General features: G+C 33.7%; 1 long non-coding RNA gene across 1 annotated transcript in view; it reads left to right on the top strand.

Moving 5' to 3' along the window:
* LOC115889703 overlaps positions 1-16,943 on the top strand; it is a 126,534-nt gene that overhangs the window by 85,363 nt on the left and 24,228 nt on the right. Inside the window, exon 5 of the long non-coding RNA XR_004051491.1 lies at positions 6,686-6,736. This is a non-coding gene — a long non-coding RNA (uncharacterized LOC115889703). The remainder of the gene's footprint in view (positions 1-6,685; positions 6,737-16,943) is intronic.

The following is a 16,943-nucleotide window of genomic DNA, read 5'->3' as shown; positions in this document are numbered from 1 at the left end:
CAATACATGGCATTAGTAACAAAAAATAAACACGTTGAGTAGATAGTTATTTGACTAAAAAATAAATTTGGGAAATTTTTATATCTTAAAATGAATCCTAAATTTTTCTGCGAAAAAATGATGACAGTTGCTGTTGAAATTTTGACACAAAAACATTTCAAATTTATGATTTCAGTCTAATCTGTCTACATGTTTAATTTATGTCAATGATGACCTAGGGTATTGTTAATTTTGTTTCCAAATATCTCGAGAACCATTACTCGTAACGATTTTTACAAAGAGACCTTTTCTACGGAAAAAACGTCGTAAATGTATATTATTTTACTCAGTAGTTTTATACAGGTACGAACGAAAATTTATTACTCTTTTAACCAGTTAAAAAATGTGGTGGCGCCCTCTACAAATAGGAGTAATATTGACATCAAAATCAAATTTTTCAAATGTCAAAAAATTCCCAGGCACCAATTTTCATCCAAATATTGACGTTACTTCAGAAATTATTTGAAAACAATCGAAATAAAAATAAAACTTCTACACCGTAGTAAAAGTAAGCATTTTAGGATATACATTTATACGAACTTTTTTACTTATTTTAATCTGCAGAATATGCTGCCGAAGTTTCGGAATTTTTGTTCGGTATACAGTTCGGACCACCCTGTATATATAGGCATATGTTATTTGTTAGCCTACTCTGTTCTACCTATTTCCCTAATTCGGACACACCACTCGTATTTAATTATCCGAATTTAAAAGTTGTACTGTATCTCCTTTCCTACTTCTATGGACATTCTCCCGGTCCATGGCGAATGCTAAACGACAGGCGTGCAAGAAGAGCGGTCTGCGTCTTATTCGGAGGCGGCTCGGCGGCGGTTCTGTTGCCCCAAATCCGGCAGCGCCGCGACGGCAGCTCCGGGAGCATCGGCAGCAGCAGCTGACGACCGTGGGACAGCCGTCCGCGAAAAAGTCGCACGGTCGCCCCAACGGGCCGGTCCTGACGCACGCGTGTGCAGTGTGTGCGCGCCGCGCCGCCAAAGTGTGCGACAGGAGGGCCACACATCCTACTGCGCCGTTGCCGCATCCAAGCATTTTTCCGCTATCGAAGTAAAACTGGATTTACAACATTCTCGGGAGTTAAAAGTTGAGATAGAAAGTATACAATACTATGACCCAGAGCCCTTCTGCAGCGCTGCAATATCCTGCTCCTTCCTATTACTCTATGTATAAGAGTATGTTGGCATTATGATATCGCATTTATTGTGTCTCTCCATGTTGTTCTGTCTTGCGCAACAGTACTGACCTCGTGCAGATTATGACCTAATATCATCTTCATTTCGTTCACCCAACGGTTTGGAGATCTCCCTCTAGAACGTTTCCCGTTTACTTTTCCCTCCACAATTCGTTTTTCTAGGCCATCGGTGTTCCTGGATATAGGGCCAAAATATCTTAAATATGATTGATTTATTGATATCGATAGTCGAGATTCGATATTCAGTTGTTCGAGAATTGAAAAGTTTGTACGGTGAGCTGCGTACGATATTCGCAGCATCCATCTATAACACTACATTTCAAAAGCATCCATTTTACGTCTCATTGCCAACTTCAATGTCCAGGTCTCTGAGGCATAAGTGGCAATGGGAAAAATTAGGGCTCTTAATAGTCTGAGTTTGTTGCTAATTGAAATGGCTGAATCTTTCCATACTTTCTTGAGTTTGGTCATGGAATTACGTGTTATACACAGTCTTCTCTTGATTTCTGCATCACATCCTCCTTTGTTTGATATGAAGGAGCCGAGGTATATATATTGATCTACAACTTCGTAACCTGCTATTTCTGTTGTATTCGTGGGTTTTCGATCGATATAATCATTAATTCTGTTTTTCTTTTATTTAACTTTAACCCATATCTGTCGCTGATCACCTCTAATTTGTGCATAATGGATTTTAATTCATTAGCTGAGGATGCGAGTATCATCTGCGTACCTTAATTTCGTTTTTTGTTTACCGCCTTCTAGTGATACCACCATTGTAGTCTTCCATAACTTCCCTCATTATAGATACCGTATATTAGTACCGGAGAATGTTACCTAGAGATGAGAAGAGGACCACAATGGTTCTGAAAAGGGCGTAGTGTAACAGACCAACAGCTACCTCAAAAATCGAATCTACGTCCCTAGCAACCAACTCACAATGAAACAAATATTACATCGATTTCTCTCGACTGAGAAAGTTTATATTTATATATTTCCTCTTGATAGTTTAGAAAAAGCTGAGTTTAAATTGTTGATTAAATATTTTTTATTGGTGGCATGGAAATTAAATTTTATGAAATAGATAGAGTGGTTATTGGGCTTCACGTTAAATATAACAGTTTTTTTCATAAACCTACCAATAATTTTGATTATTTTTGTAAGTGATAAAGTGCTGTTTTGTCAGTAGTCGGACAGTGCTTGCCAGTGTCCGGCCGGGTAGTTACCATAAGTCGGACACTTTGTGATTGGCTGATTCTGCACAGTCCCGTATTTAATATAGGTATGTATAATTTTAAAGCAACTTTAATCTTGGACATTATAATATACCAATTTGTTGTATGTTATCCATATGAAGAAATATATTTAAAAGATACCAACGCGGTTAATAAAACCATGCTTCCATTAGTAAAAATCCTAATCCTAGCTGAAAAAGCGTTTTCAATTTTTCTTCTTCTAGATACATTTACTATACTATTTTTTCAACTGTATTTTTTATTAGAAATTCACAAACAGCTAAGGTTTCAATGCAGATATTTTTTTTTAATTAAATTGGTTAAAACAAGTTCTGGTTCGATTTATTTGCAAATGTCGCTTATTTGTCTTTAATACAGTCCTGTATTTTTGACTTGGAACCCTATACTGACTATACTGACATGTTTTACGCGATTTTCCCTCTTCTCGGATAGTTTGGACTGTTTTTTCTAATGCGTCTTTATTGTATTGATGAAAACTCCCTTTTACTTTAGGCTTCATGATTGAAAATAACCAAAATCATATAAAAAATAGTCTGAACTCTGCAATATGACGTCGAAAGGGAGCTCCTGGCCGACCTCTCAAACATATTAAATTTAGCGTTGACCGGTAGTCAGACAACTTTTATTTCCTTTGATCTGCGTTTGTATTGAGTTTTTGCTGTCCGACCACTAAACACTAGCAAAAACTCATGTTTTATTATATTTCAAATGAAAAATACAGTAGATATTACATATCAATTATCAAGAAAAAGACTAAAACAAAAGACTCAAAACAAAATTATATACGAGTTTATCGGACACCTAAACTTAACATTAGACTATCAAAAAGTGTCCTTTTTGTTATTTGAAGCACAAACATATGGTCACTTTCCCATATTTTTAACAGTTTCAGGGTGACAATTTAGGCAAAGAAAATGTTATAGAACAAAGCGGAATAATTGGCTTAATTGGGTTTTTAATTATTTGAAGCAATACTATAACCCATATTTTTAACTTTTTTTTTTTATTTCCCAATAAATACGTTTTGTCCGACTACTGGCATATTCAATCTACCCAAACGATGTTTTTCAACTAAAATCGATCGTATGACATCGGCAACACCGCCATACGGCGAAGTGGTCAAAACAAAAACAAGAAGATGCCGTAGGCCGATGGAATGCGGTATGCAGCTGATCTGATCGAGTCAGCAGTGAGGAGATGACGGTGGTGGGGGAGGAGGGGAATATCTGGGGGGCCGCGAGTAAAACAGGGGGGAAAGGAGCACGGCCCAAACGAGAGAAGGAGAGGGACAGGGAGCGAGACGATGCAGTTGCATCTCGAACGCTGAGTTGCCAGATATGGAATGGAATTTACCAACGAGGAAAAAAGCAAAGCAGTAAAATATCGAAGCAGAGTTCTTATTTGTGTGTTGTTGTTTGTTTGTATATGGGATGCCAAAAGGGACATTGAGTCAGGTTGGCGGAGCTTATCTGTAACGGATCTGGATAAAGACGACGACTATTATCTCTTTGTTCATATCATTATATCGCGGTTTTTTTTAGTTGAAGAAATGTTAAAATATTTGGAGTAGTTATGTAAGGAATATTCCAATATTTTTTGATAGGTAGTAAAATTTATAGCAATATTTTGTCACTATAAACGTCCGAAAAAATCAGAGTTGGCAAAAATCATGATTGTTTTAAAAAAATCCAAAAAATTAGATTTTTTTAAATTTAAATCGGATTTTTTTTATTTAAATCACATTTTTTATTTGAATAGAAAATATTATTTAAATCGGATTTCCAAATAATTAGGACTTATTTCCAATTAAAGTCCTATCCTAAATGGGTAAATTTTCCTAACTCTACCCGATATAGATAAGGTTAGCAATTCTACGGCGCGTGTCATTTTTCCACATCGGTCACCAATATATTCCCCAAAAAAAGTCACTCGCTTCGATCAAAAAGGATTTTTTTTCAAACGACTACAACAAATTAGAAAAAGAAAATAAAGTCATTCTACTCTGGGTGCCTGCTCACCAAGAGATAGAAAATAATGAAAAAGCAAATGATTTAGCTAGAAAAGGAGCGAACACTCCACTAACTGGACCAGAACCGTTCCAAGCGGGAACCAACTGAAAGCGGAACTGAATAATCTGGAAGACTCCATCCGTAACATGGAATGGGTGTCCTCCAACGATCTAAGATACTAGAAAAAATTGCTCAGAACTTACGACCGAGAAGAATCAAATATTTTTCTTGATTTAAGTAAAAACAATCTTCGGATTGTTACGGGGTTTCTAACAGGACACTGTCTCCTCAACGAACAACTCAGTAGGCTGAAGCTGAGAAACAACGGCGAATGCAGGTTCTGTGGGGAAAATGGGGAAACACCAAAATACTTTATCACTGAGTGAGCCGAGACGACGACCATGAACTTAGGTACGGCTGATGTCGAGGATGGAGAGCTGGCCTCTGTGGAGCCGTCTCAGATACTGGCTTTTGTTAAAGCCCTGAGACTGTATGATGAGTTTTAACTTGTTATAACTCAAGAAAGGGGAAAACACAATAGATCTGTAAGGTCGCGATGATTAACTCCCCTCCTAAACATTCTACATTCTACAAACGTTACAAAAGTATTAATTTTTGTCATTTTAACACCTATGCATAAAAGTAAAGCACTTTACGCCTAAGCACAAAAGTACAAAAATATATTATTACTAGTTGAAGCCTGGCGCATACGCCACGACCGACATCAGGAAAAAAAATACTTTTTATTTTTTGTTTAATTAAATGAAAAACCAAAAATACGACCACGGCAGTTTTTAGAAGAGCCAATTAGCTATCTTTTAGTAAAAAAAGCAACTTTCTAGAGCAAGTCGGTACTTCAGTAGAGACGACACAGATAAACATTAGCATTTTATATATGTAGATACTGATATTAAGTATCAAATTCAACGTGTGTACAAATTGTTGCTCAATATACAGGGTAAGTTTTAAATAAGTGCAAATATTTTTAAGGGTAGTATATTTCAAACCGAGAAACACGATTATGAGGTTTTTTTCGCGAAAAGAAAAATTTTAAAATTTGGAAATTTTTGTTAAAATTTTTGGATTTTTTTTTAGTTCTTAGTTAAAAAACATAATTTGTTATAATATGGCAACATATGTTGTAGATTAAATCTACAAGAAAGAAAATCCGGAAAAGATTCAGTTGTTCTCAAAATTTTAACATTTTTTTTTTAATTTTCAATATAAAGTATATAACTCGGTTATTTTGGATTTATTTGAAAAACGGTAAAGAGAAAATATGTTTCTTTTATCGAGATCTACCAGCCCTGAAAATATTTGCACATATTTAAGACTCACCCTGTATAATTACTTACAAGGTGTTGTTGGAAACAGCCTTAAGTCGAGAATGAAATTAGTATTATCTAATGTCAAAGTGTAAAGGACTTACTGCAGATCGAAAGGTCGGTAGAAATTTGGAAAGAACTAGAAGATAAATTGGAGAAGGCAGAAGTTATTAGTTTTAAGTTTTTTTTAAGTCCTGATTCCAGAGTTCATTTGTCCGGAATTTTCAAAAACTTGTATGAAAACCCTAGTATTTCTACTTTCAAATTATCTCACGTGTGGCAGACTGATTCTTTACCTTTACCAAAATAGATGTCGTGTAATTACATCAATATGCAAACACTTGGAAAGTACCAAAATACTCGCTCAACGCCTACTACTAATTAAGAAATCATCAAAAGCATTCCTCTTAATGTCGGCGCAGTTGTACCAACAATTTCCTAAGCATCGACTCATTTGAATATCTACAGTACAATTTGCAACACGTTTAACCGCATAGCGCGAATAACTACACTACCATTTTATGGTCTAATTTTACTATAAAATTCCGCAGATTCTTTCAACTATGTAATTAGCGGTGTACGTTGCAAATTAACGATATTAATATCTTCAGAGGGTAGTAGATCTTCTTTTCATTAAAGAGGCGCTAATCATAGGCAGTACTTTCGGTATTTTAATTGAAAATGTCACACCAATACTTTAATCTCCAATTAAAAATTTCAACCGAAAAGAAAATATTTGAGCTTCCTATGAACATACTTTATATTGAACATACTTAATATTCTCTGGGCAAAGAATTATTTCGGCAATTAACGGCATTAGCTTTAAATGACACATTCTTTTTATTTCAGATTCAGTAGCGGATAGAACAAACACGTCATCAGTAAATCGACAAGAACAAGGTAAGATAAAGAAATTATCCAGTTTTATTGTTAATTTAGAAGATTTAAAACTCTGGTTATTTCCGGGGTAGAGATACTGATTCACTAATAAAACCAAATGAATAAAAACGGCTTTTTTAAATTTAGGCTTTTTCTAGTTGGTTTCTTTGTGGGCAACGCGGGCTTCCAACCACTAGGCTGTTTGGATCACACATGTACATTTTTATGCTCATTAAGATGCTCGTTTAGAGTGAAATTTGCCTCCAATATACGACTCACCGCATTCATAAGGTAGAAGATGCACTCTTTCTTTTGTTTTCATATTCCCAGCTTTGTTCCAGATTTAAAGAAAAAAGTTTTTATATTGATTTCCTCTTTGGCTATTTGCTTGATCTTTTCTGATGTTCTCTTTACATATGGTATCGTCTAAAAGGAGAAAGAGCATCTTCCTCAAGCTGGCGCACGAATGTCTCTGCTTTCAAAAAATTTACTCTGCTTTATATAAATATCCGAATTTGTCCTTTTTAACTAACATCACATCATAGTAAACTACCACATCTTTGTGGGTTACCAAAAACATATAAAAAAGATCTACCACTAAACTCTATTGCTAGTGCGAAGGGATTCAGCAACTAGCAGTAGATTTCTCCTTCAATCTGTCCAAGCATTAATAGGGAAACATATAGAAGATGCACTCTTTCTTTTGTTTTGATATTCCCAGCTTTGTTCCAAATTTAAAGAAAAAAGTTTTTATATTGATTTCCTCTTTGGCCATTTGCTTGATCTTTTCTGATGTTCTCTTTACATATGGTATCGTCAAAAGGAGAAAGAGCATCTTCCTCAAGCTGGCGCACCAATGTCTCTGCTTTCAAAAAATCTACTCTGCTTTATATAAAAATACGAATTTGTCCTTTTTAACTAACATCACATCATAGTAAACTACCACATCTTTGTGGGTTACCAGAAACATATAAAAAAGATCTACCACTAAACTCTATTGCTAGTGCTAAGGGATTCAGCAACTAGCAGTAGATTTCTCCTTCAATCTATCCAAGCATTAATAGGGAAACATCTTCGTTTGTTAAAAATTCAAAATACACACACCGGAAAAGTCTAGGGATATTACAATTTTATCCAGCCATCGTCAGTATTTTTATTATTTGCATTTCTAATATAATAAAATTAAAATAAACAAATAGTTTACAGGACGTATTGAAAATAAAAATGCGAAATTTACCGAATTTTTCAAATTTACCTTGATTTTTATTGAAATTAAAAGAATACACACATTTTTTTTATTCTAAACTGTGAATTAAAAGAAAAAAAGATAAAACCATTTTTACTTAATAAAGGGTATAGCCTCCTCTACTGTTCATTACAGCCCTACATCGTCTCTCCATGCTCCTGATCAGGTTGTCGATCTCTTCTTGAGGTACAGCTTTCGACGCTGCATTCACGGCCCGAACCAGATCCCTACGAGTTTCACGAGGCATACCCATTCTCAAAATTCTTCTTTGGACCGCGTCCCATACGTGCTCGATGGGGTTGAGGTCAGGAGATTGTGCCGGCCAGGGTAAGATGTTTAATTCATGAGCATTGATAAACTCACTTACCACTCTGGATGTCATGCATGAGAATGAAGTTTCTCCCAAAATCATTGGCATATGGTAACACGACAGGCTCAAGAATTAAATCACGATATGTGATTCCTGTTAGAAACCTTTCAAGAAAAACGAGATCGGTTTTTCGGCCTAACTGGACTCCTCCCCAGACCATAACTGTTCCACCTTGATAAGGATGCACTTCCTGAACATGATCCAACCGAATAAGATTTCCCTGTTCTCTCCATACCCTACCCCGAATAAGAATTCCAAAGCGTGACTCATCCGTGAAGAGAACATTGGCCCATTGTTCATTCGACCACTGAACATGATCAGCCCACAAATATCGTACCTCTAGATTTCCTCTCGTTAAGGGTTGATCTCTCCAGGGGCGTCTGTTTCTTAAGTTGACCTCACTTAGTCTATTGCGAATAGTGTCAGGATTAACGGTTACATTATGTGTTTCCTGGAGAATTAAACTAAGCTCTGGTGCTGTAAGAGACGGTCGGCGTCGAGCATTTAATTGTAAAAAATGATCTTGCTGAGGGGTAGTAATGCCATGTCGCCCTGTGTGCCTTTCAGCAACATCACCACTTTCACGGTAGCGTGCACTTAATCGCGATATTACACTTTGCGTTGTATTTAATGCTCTAGCTACGCCGATTTGGCGCATTCCAGCTTCGAGCATACCCATGACCCTGAGCATTTCGTCTCTGTTAAGATGTCTACGCTCCATAATGTCGTTTAATACTAAACAGAGTTATTTGAATGAATTCTGGCCAGTTATCATAAAAACATAGCCAGTACAGGTTAAATTCGAACAATTGATGCTAGGTGCTTTTAATATTTTTGACAAAAAATGCACAAACACTTCTGCAAATATCCCAAATTTAGAAATAACTAGTGTGACTACTTCGTTTCAATCGAAGTAGAAAGAATCGGCCTACAAATATGTGGTTGTTTATTCAAAACATTTATTTTTAACTTTAATAAAATGATATCCCTAGATTTTTCCGGTGTGTGTATTTTGTAGATATACTTAAGAACAGAGAGTTAAGTCCTTCAGACAAGTTTGTTAGTTTTGACGTGAAAAATCTGAATTACCTTTATATAAATTGTCTATATATAAATTGTATATACTTTCTATGATTGGTTAAGTTGATGGAGATATAATTATTCGAATAATTTAATCACTAACCAATAGATTTTTTCTTTATTTATTTAAAGCTAGTTAATACCGTAGAGCTTTAAAAGTACTACATTTGCAAGATGAAGCAGAAATATTATTCAAAACGAAAACACTCGTTGAATATAATTTTGCATAAAAAGGGAATTACAAAATACGGCGAAGCCATATTCATAAAGCGGACGTCAGAACATTTAGATTTGTATCAATATTCTACGAAAAAGCTAATGCAAGTGACCCCTACGTTATAGTACTTTGGTATGCACTTTTAGTATATACACAGCGCCACAGACATTGTAAGAAAATAACGAACATCTTGCGTTTTCAAAAATAAAATTTGTGATGAAGCATTAAAATAGATTAATCATTAATTTAGTTGAATGCTTTTATTTAGGGTCATAGAGAAATATTTTCTCACAGTAATACTTGATCAATTATAAGTTGGAATTTTACTCCTTTTACTATTTAGGACAATAAAATGTAGTAAGTAACGTATCCTATTTTGTATGAAGAAGAAAGTTTTATTTGTATTTATTGATGAGATTACTATACCACCATTACTCGCTTTTCTGTCACTGAAAAGCCCCATACGTGATGTTATCTCTCTTCCGCACTCCGGATATTAAAAAACCTCATTGCTTTGTTGCCTCTTTACTTTTTGGTTGTCGAGTTTCCAATTCTTCTCCATTGCGTTCTATTGTGCGCCGCTTCGTTCCATTCATTCTGCATGTTAATCCCCTTTAAGTTTTCGTGGAAAATATGCTCGTATCTTTTGAGTTGTCCACACGGTTTCCCCTTACCGTCTACAAGCTCACCGTAAAGCAGAGATTTTGGTAGGCGATTTTCTTGCATTCTGCATACGTGACCAGCCCAACTTAAGCGAGATTTTGAAATCATGACTTCAACGCTTTCGCAGCTAGCGTTTTCAAGGAATGAAACGTTTGAGACATAGTGGAACCATTTGATTATTAAGAGTTGTCTAAGGTGTCTCTGTGGCAAATTGTTTAAAACGTTCATGTGTCGGCGGTACGGCACCCAGGTTTCGCTTCCATATAACATGGTGGGGATTCTTATTGTTCGGTACACTGCAAGTTTCGTCGTTTTTGTGTTCAAGTCATGATTGTAGAAAACACTGTCTTTTAATTTCCAGAATGCTCTTGAGGCGCTAATAATCCTGTGCTGAATTTCAGAGTCGATATTGGCCTTTTACATTTTAACATTGAAAATGTTTCTGTTATCCTATATAAGGGAGCCCAAATCGAATTAAAATGCTACATTTGCAACACCATGACGTCATATATACAAGGGTATAGGAAATCTCGGCGCAGCGGCGGCAGTCGGCCAGCGCGCGCAAAAACCATTACATCGCTAATTGTTTATTGATATATCTTTATTAGTTTAAAAGCAAAAAATATGGGGTTTGCTTTGATACCTTGTCAAGATATAAGCGAAACTTTTAAATTGTTTCTTTTTTTCATTTAGGCCTTCGCTTTTCGTTAAATGTAAGTTATATTAAAAAAAATCTATTTTAAACCAAATTTTCGCATGATTGAAATGATTATTCATGTTTAAAGTTTTTTTTGGTCATAAGCGCTAATGGAAATGTTTTTTTGTAAATAATTATAAAAAATTACTTCCTACGAAGATTTTATTGTGTACTGGATCAAAAAATAAGTATTTGTTTTCTCTATACGATGGTATTAATATATCGATTTTTGATGATAGTGCCCTTTTACCCGGTCTAATTTTGTACTACTTTCGGAATAAGGGTCCCCATATCATGTACTGTACTTCCATCCCTTAAAAATTCAGCTTGTGACACCGAAGTGAGAGGTAACGTCAAAATAAGCTTTAATCTACCTATATCATAGGTAGGTGTAGGTACGTGTAGGTATATTCTACCTAGACAATAGCTGAACTAGCTGACAGTAGTAATTAATTTGTTATCCGATAAGTAGTTGTCATTATATAAGTTTAATCATCTTATACCTCCTATAACGGTAGGTTTTGGATTTTTCCTGATTGGGTTTGTTAAAAAAAAATATACTGGACATATAAATGTCTGTTACAGGTTAATTCGTTAAAGAAATATGTTACACACATATTATTTTAATAATAATATTATAATAGTAATGGCTATATTATGTTATAACACATACATATGTATTGAATGTACTTATTTTAACCAATGTATTGTTTTGTTTTTTTAATCTCACAAATAAGAAATGTTTTATAGTTTTTATTATAAAAAACAGTGATTATACAATTTATTTACACCCCTTACACTGTTTTCTGTAAGGGGTGTAACCAGGAGTATATTTCGTAACCTCTTACGATATAAGAGGGCACAAAGTGTTTTATTACTTAATGCTTAAAATTTAATAATATATTTGTACATAAAATAAAATAGACTAGAAAGTCAATTAATTAATATTGACGTAATTACTAAATAAGTACAAGATTTTTTTTCTAATTATTTTAGTGTATTTTTAGTCACCTAATTATAAAGGAGAGATATCCAACCATTGCATTATTTTACTCACAAATAAATGTTTTATGGTTTTTATTATAAAACAACGATTAATTTATTATACACCCCTTAACCCAAACACTCCAAGGAGGATATTTCGTGACCCCTTATTTAAAGTGGACAAGCTTTATTAGTCAATGTTTTAATTACCCAGCGTCTTTAATAAAAATCTAATGTAATTTTTCATAGAAATGATCTGACATAAAAAGCAAATTTTATCAAAAAACTTTTTGATTATCTACAAGGAGTAAACCGCTGACAAATGTCTGTATACTAATGCCAAAGTAATGCCAAAAATACAAATTAAATACCAAAATTTCTCATATAATGCCCCACTAATGCCAAGCTGATTCCAATATAATACCACTAATACCACGAATAATATGTAACACATTTGTTTCACGAATTAACCTGTAACAATACTGGTAGGTACGTGCACAGATTTTTTCCTAGGTAACTTAAAAGTCGTTAAAAAGTCTAATTATATTTAAAGAAGATATAATTCCAACAAATTACATTATAAGGCCAATAATGCACAAGTAATACCATTAAAATTTTAGCGTTTTTAACTTGTGTAACATATTTCTTTAACGAATTAACCTGTAACAATAGTGGTAGGTACGCGCACAGATTTTTTCGCTAGGTAACTTATTAAGTCGTTAAACAGGCCTATAAAAGCTATAACAACATAGGTAACTAATATTTATAATTTAATTCGAGTTTTAATCTCAAATAATAAATGTTTTTACTGGTGTATTTCTGAAGTGTTCATTATTAAAAGTAGATATTCTTCAAGTTATGCGAAGTAATAAGTAATGTTTCCGGTGAGACCGCGTATATGTCACCGGATTCTGGTTAGTATAAAGACTTTTTCTATAGAAAGAGTTTTTTCTATATTTTCCTTTCAAAATAAGACTAATTTCTTCTTATTCTTTTAAATATTACAGTGTTTCTTTTTCCTAAAATGTTATACTTAATTTTCGCTTAAAATTAAAAAATCACAAATGGAGGAAAATATACGTTATTGAATAAAGTTTATACAAATCACTTTACCATAACAAAAAAGTAAAAACATGTCATGGCGGAAGATATTCAGGTGGCATTTCACACATTTATCTATTAAAATCGAGATTAAAATAATAAACTTGCGTAACATGTTATACACGAGATAGAAAGTTTCAGAATCGATTAATACGCAATACGCTACGCAGTCAACTTATTCCTATGCGCGGATGAGCGTCTTCAAGACTCTTCCTTCGGCCAGGGTCACGACGCCGCCGAAGAGGAATCGGCCTACGTTTGGCTAAACAGGCTGGACACGGTGGAGTACGATATTGGCGAGTCTGAATATTTATAAAAATTTGCAAAGTAAAATATGTTGGAAAAATAATTAATCCATACATATATAAAAGCTCAAAGGGTTTTTTTGTTGCATCCATCCCGCCGAAACCGCTTTACCAATCTTGATGATTCTTTTTTTAAATGAAAGGTATATATGTGTAGATTTGTTATGAAGTATTTTTATAGTGCTTAATGGCTATTTCTTTGTGTAAAACGACTAAATACTAAAACATACCTGAAAAACACCTACACACAATACCTCCAGAAATAAATTATTTGTCATTGTCAGTGGTGTGTCAGTTAGATTATATATTACGTTTTTAGATATTTTAGAGTGAGTTCATGCCGCCAGCTTTAGATACATAAATATTAGCACAAAGGTTCGTTTAAACGACATTAGTGAATTAGCTACACAAAGCGATTTTAGGAAATTCATCCTCTTAGAGAGTAAAATTATCTCGGAACAGTTTGTTGTATGAAAATTCCTTACTATTTGGTCTAGAAGAATGAAATCCTACAAAAAGAATTAGAAGAAATTTTTGAAATTCATCAACCAAATGGGTAAAGTTAGTAAAAATTTATATAAAACTTGCTGACCTCTGGATTATACACATAAAAATTGGCACAAAGGTAAAGCGAATTTATGAAATTTATACCCTTAGGGAGCAAAATAGGGAATGAAAGTTTGCTGTACGAAAATGCAATACTATAACATTATAAACCAGACAGTATAAAATTTTATACAAGGGTTTATTTAGTGACATCATAACGAAATATATCTTCCTCAATTATCCTTCAAAGAATAAAAAATAACCTATAAAGAGAGTATTAGTGCTCTTTCTAAAACATCTATGCTCACTAGCTCTCTATAAAGAAGTAAAAAATCATTTAAATCAATGCATGAACGATTCGAGGTGTAACGCGAACGTAGTCGCGAGAAAAAGCTAGTAATTTATTAAATTATTTTATTTAACTCATTAATTTTCATTGAAAAGGAACTTTTGTAATTCGCCACTATATTAGTTAAAAACTAAGAAACTCATATCAAATTTAAGTTTTGCCATTTTGACTTATACTTTTTACAAAATCTGAACACATTTTAAAAGAAAAAAAGTTTTTGATAATATTTGTGTAGATTGACTACAAGTTGTATAACATAAATTTCTACGACCGGTGTACCTAGTGGTCTGCAGCATCGCCTTGTGGTGCAAACGTGTGCCTGTTAATCTGTGACGTGACGCACAACAGCCAAGAAAAACAGAAGCGTGGCTAAGAATTTAGTAATTTAAAAAAAAGTCTTTTAGATACAGTAGTAGGTATTAAAAAGTTTTGTGTTTAAATGGGGTTTGCCTTTAACAGTTAAAATTATATCGTAAAGTGTAACTTTCCGTAAGAATTATTTATCTGTCATTGATCATGATCTGTCATCATGTTAACCTGATGTTTTGTATGTTATTTTTTTTTTCGAGGTTTTTTTGCTTGCTTGTTTTACGGATAGGTGCGATCGCATAATTATTATTGATAATGTTTTATTTAATGTTAACACAACTACTCTTTCAGTGAATCTTTAAATCTGTTGTTTTTTGTTAAGTTCGTTATTTAAACATATGTATTTAATACACTCATACTAACACTAATCATATTTTTACATTTTTATTCATCATTTTCAATGCCCCCCCGGTTGCATCTTTGTAAAGGACTGTGAATTTTTTTTTATGAGATTGCATTTGGGGGTTGGAACCTTTGGAACAACAGCAAAATAAAACACTAATTCACCAGAATACACCAAAAGACTTTATTTTTACACTGGATGCTGAATAAAACTCAGTTTTAGATTCTGATCAGCAGATGCAATCATCTGCTGATAATGCTTTTTTATTGTTGTGAAGCTCAAATATAGTGTTATATACTTAATAAGTTAGTTTAAACAACAACATTTATGAATAATTGAAATAAGACCTCTATTCGATTGATTTTTTTTTTGGAAAGAGTTAAAGCCGAAGTAATTAAAGCATGCAAGTTACCTCTAAATTCTTCCAACGATATATGACTATGACAAATGTCTGTTATTTTAATTCACAGCTAAATTGTATTTTCTGTCTTTTTTGTCGATATCTTCCTCTGACATATTGGTTAGTAGAATTTAATTACCATATTCATCCATTTTATCTATTTGTTTTTCTTACGTTTTATCGTCAAGGAAGGATTTTTCTCACAATCGCACAATAATTGAATTCATTAATTTCTTAAGCATCAACTGTAACTTTTGCAGATTAATCTAGTACTTATTTATGGGTTAGACGAAATCCATTGAAATGGAATTGTTGTGTGCATTGGTATATCTCTTGTAAAAAGTCTCTAAATATCGACCAAGCTATTTTTCAGACAAACAAATTTTACAGTTAATATCAGGAGTGTCCATTAACTGGAGAATTTATTTCCAGAAACTAATTATCTTTGAAATTATTTTAACAGTCGACAAGAAAAATTAAGTTTTGCATACTTCCTACCAAATTGAAGAAGTGTCGTCTTAATTGGAAATTCTTGTTGAATACAAATTAGCTCTGTATCTAATTGAAAACTGAGTGTCAAAAAGATTATATATCAACCCTCGTTTATTTTATATTCCAATAATATATTTTATTACCTAATACTTATTGTTGTTCACGAAGACTAAACTTTAAAATTTGAACTGTTAATACAAAAAAAAACTCAGAATGAAATCATCCACTGTAATCATCTTTGTTAATACATATTCATCCAGTCTGCTGTTACAGATCCCGTGCACTGCCATTGTTAAAATTACCAAGGATAAACACAAAAATTACGACACTGATTCTACTGGTAATTGCATATATTTTTATAACATATATACTACTTTACAACATATAGGGATACAACATTTTCCCCGTCTTCAATTCCTAATCTCCACCTCTCTCTATCCCCCCGTCCATCTACTTCCAAACCTCTGTCCAAAACTTCTTTATCAATACTCTCTCTCCAGCTCTTGCGTGGTTTTCCTCTTTTCTTCTACCTTGAGGGTTCCAATTTAATATTTTTTTTTGGAATTCGATGTTCCTCCATTCTTTGCACATGTGCCTTGCACATATGCCATACCATATTAATTGCTGAGTTCTAATGTCATCTACGATGTTTTGTTTTAGGTCCATTTGGCGTCTTATGGTTTCATTTGGTATTTTATCTTTTATGGATTTTCCAGCCGATTTTCTCTAAAAGTCCATCTCAGTCCTTTTAGCGTTCTTTCAGCTTTCTCTCATACTTCAGAGCTGTTAGGTAATTATGCTTTTTACGATGGAATTGTAAATTCTTTTTTTGTTATCTATCGTTATATTCTTATCCCATAGTATTCCATTTATCATCGAAACTGCTTTTCTGCCTTGCATATTTCTTTTCAATATTGCGTCATCCAGTGTTCCGTCTTTGGATATTTTCATTCCGAGATATTTGTAGCTGTTACAATGTCTGATGGCTTCTCCTGTTGCTAGTCGTAGGTCTTGTTGTTATCCACCAATGCACATGTATTCCGTTTTTTTAATATTCAGTTCTAAT

The sequence above is a fragment of the Sitophilus oryzae genome, unplaced genomic scaffold, assembly GCF_002938485.1.
Source record: "Sitophilus oryzae breed Bouriz unplaced genomic scaffold, Soryzae_2.0 scaffold_829_pilon_pilon, whole genome shotgun sequence".
Taxonomy (NCBI): Eukaryota; Metazoa; Arthropoda; class Insecta; order Coleoptera; family Curculionidae; genus Sitophilus; species Sitophilus oryzae.
Note: the sequence above shows the minus strand (reverse complement) of the source record. Positions and strands in the feature narration are given on the sequence as shown.